A 3,564-nucleotide genomic window follows, 5' to 3' on the forward strand; every position below is an offset into this window, starting at 1 on the left:
CAGTTACTCAAGCCTGGATATTCTTAATCCTGGTTTGGTTGGTATCACTTAAAACTTCTGCAATGGTGAAAGTGAGTCCAGAGAAGAGCAGCGAAGCCGGTGAAGGGTCTGGAACTCAAATCAGCTGAGGGAGCTGGATGTGTTTAGCCTGGAGAAAGGAGGCTCAAGGGGTGACCTTATTGCTCTCCACAACTCCCTGAAATGATGTTGGAGACAGATAGGAGTTGGTTTCTTCTCCCAGGGAACAAGTGACAGAACAAGAGGACACGGTCTTAAGCTGTGCCAGGGTTGGTTGGATATTAGGAGGAATTTCTTCATGCAAGGGTGATTAGACGTTGGAATGGATTGCCCAGAGAGGTGGAGTCACCGTCCCTGGAGCTGTTTAAGGAAAGACTGAAGGTGGCACTTCAGTACAGTGGTCTAGTGGATGTGGCAGTGTCTGGTCATAGATTGGACTTGATGATCTCAGAAGTCTTTTCCAACCTAAGTCATCCTGTGATTCTGTGAAAGTAGGCTTGGTATTTGCTTGCTGGAAGGAACAACTTCTTTCTTAGTTGATCAAAATGGGTCAGTTGAAGATTCTACTGAAAGTGTGGGTCTCAACCAAAAAATGCTGTCACATCTTGAGATTTTCTGGCAGACATGTAGGATGCAACTTCCCACAATGGATTGATCCATGCCCTCAAGATACCCAGGAGCTTGTAAAGGTCCTCATTTTACCAAAAACTTTACAGTGTGATACTTTATTATAATTATCGACAGGGGCAGCAAAACTCATTTTTTAAGAGTTGCCCAGCATCTCTCATGATCAAATTCTATTTTCCTTTCTTGTATCTCATTCATTAAAGCTCCATGACATCCATGCTCAAATTTTTCCATTCTGAACATCTGCCTTGAGGTAATGAGGTGTGTAAACTGTACTTGGGCGAAAAAGTTATTCTTTCTTGGCTCCACTGTCTCACATTTTTCCACTTAAAGGTTTTCAAAGATGACTGGATGCAGGTGGCCTGGATTTCTTTTATTCTGATATGGAAAGGAACCAGATGGAAACCAAGTTGAGAAGGAACAATGGAACAATTAAATGGGTTCTTGACAGTACTACAAAATGCCATGGTGTAGCCTAACAGATGAGTACTCTCTGGAGCCATGGCAAACAAAAAAGCTGCACTCCCACTATTTAACTGCATTAAATTGGATTAAATGTAACATGTTGCCATCTTTTCCCTTGTTCACTGTTAGTTGGCTGGCCCCACTGCCTCTGATTTGTCAGTACTGGCAGCTAAAAGACTATGTAGGGAGTCAACCCAAGAGACTGATGTGGCTGAAAACTAATCTGACAGAAAATATAGGTTTTCAGGTCACTGCATAGCTCCCTGAGGACTAGTACTCACTCATGGGACATGACAGGTATATGTGGCTGGCTGAGCTAAAAAGCTCAAGGTTCAGGTTCATGGAACTTGCTTAGATTAGATCAGAGTGTGTGCATGTAAAATATTGGCTAATTTTTAACTAATATTTCTAAGAAATCTGTGAACTACAGGTGTGAACAGTAGAGAACCTTACAAGTGTCGAAGGTTGTGTTGCTTATTACTACCTTGAATGTTCAGTTCATGAAATCTTCATATTCCTGTGGACTTGAAGCTGTGTGAACCCTGGCCAGGCCCTTGGCACGCTGGTGTATGCTGTGGAATACACTGCAATGCCAAAGTGGTGAGGTTTGGTCCGAGTAAGTGCTTTCTATTAATTTATTTTTAATGTAGATCAGCGATTTCCAAAGAAAAAAGACCCCAAAACACAAAAGACTGAGAAAATGTTTGATCTCAGGCATTAAACTTTGGCAACCTTGTTTCTGACCAGCACTTTGCAAAAGGGACTCAAAGCTTACCTGGCATGTTAGTCTGCCCATATCAGAGAGATATCCTGGTTGCTCTGATGAAAGTGAGCTGAAGGCAACTAAACTGTAAGCAATCAAAAAAGATTCCTGTTTACTACAAAAAAATCTGATTGATGGGCTTTCTCCTCAGACCTGTGGGCTATAGGATTGGGTTTTTTTGTTGTTGTTGTTGTTTTGGGTTTTGGTTTTGTTTTGTTTTTACTTTTTCATTAATTACTTTTCCAGAACAAGACTGTGTAGCTGAGCTGGGGTGCTGTCTATGTCATTATTTTCAATAGCCACCTGGCTCTAGGGGACACGAGGTGCTCAGATGTATGAGGAAACTGTCCACACCCTTGTGAGTTACTGCTGGATTAAGTTGGCCAGCACTTAGCATGTTGCAAAACTGCAGAAAATGCACAACTTTAGCTGCCTGTGACAGAGGCTGAGCCAAATGCGTTTTACCTCACATTAACCTTGAGATAAGATGGTGTAATTTGTTGCAAGAGGAATTACTGCTCCTCTGTGATGACTTGCTGATGTGTTTGAACTGTAAACTCAAAGGAAGTAGGAAATTTAGGCAAGGAGGGTAGAATTGGACATAGTTGAGGGCAGAATAGAAGCTGGACAAAGAAAAACTGGATTTGATGTAAAAGTGTGATTTTAGAGGAGAAACTTGGCCGGCTGAGCAAAGAAAAATTAGTAGGAGGGTGGGGTGGTAGAGAGCCAGCGTGTGGGGGAGGAGAGGCAGGGAGAGCAGTCAGTGGAGCACAACTGAAGTGGTCTGGACAAGAAAATGGGAGACCTAGGTGAGGAGCTGAAAAAGTGGGGAAGGGTGTGGAAAGATGATTACGGAGGATATGGCAAAGCTGAGCTAAACAGCTGATGAGTCTCTCTACTCTGTTTTCCTTCTGCCCTCTAAAGCCTGGGTATGAACTGGGTTTTCTTCAATGTCAATTTTCCTCTGCAGTTCACGAGGATCTGTGAAACCCCTGACAAGATGTCATCCATCCAGCTTTAAGCTTCATTACATACTTCTGTTGCTAGCAAGTGTTACATGCCAGCACTGTTGTACTGCTGGGTGCATGGGATGCTTCGTGGTGGCGTTTTTCTAGTTATTAAAAAAAAAATTTAAGTTGCAGGCAACAAAGTTATAGCATTAAAAGCACCGTTGAGGCTTTGATGGTGGGAAATTCCCCACGTAATCGATTTAAATTAGCAACCTAACGGTTAGTGTGCCATTTCCCATTTCTGCCACAGGATGTCACAATTACTCCATGTATGATCCGGTCCATCACCGGCTCTAACCTGGGTGCCGCCAGTTCAACTCGTGTATTTAAATGAGAAAGGATATAAAATGAATTTGGCCGTTGGACCCATCCAAGGCAATCCCTAATTTCCATTCTCTCTCCGATCTGCACGTGATTTACTAACTGTGAATAATAAACACCTTTTTCCAGGCGTGCGGTACAAAAGAAGCAGGAAAGCAGCAGCACAAGGCTACAGTCAGTGTGGTTGCTGGGTTTTTAATCCAGAAGAAGCAAGCCTTCCTTCCAGCCCACCAGAAGAGATGGTGTAGGACAGCGAAGCAAAAGGGTGAAGGAGGAAGATGTGGTCGCTATTCCCAGCAGAAACAGGTAAGTCTCAAAAAGATGTGAGAAGACAGATGCTGTGACAGACTGTTTGTGGAT

Source organism: Pithys albifrons, chromosome 1 (genome assembly GCF_047495875.1).
Source record: "Pithys albifrons albifrons isolate INPA30051 chromosome 1, PitAlb_v1, whole genome shotgun sequence".
Taxonomy (NCBI): domain Eukaryota; kingdom Metazoa; phylum Chordata; class Aves; order Passeriformes; family Thamnophilidae; genus Pithys; species Pithys albifrons.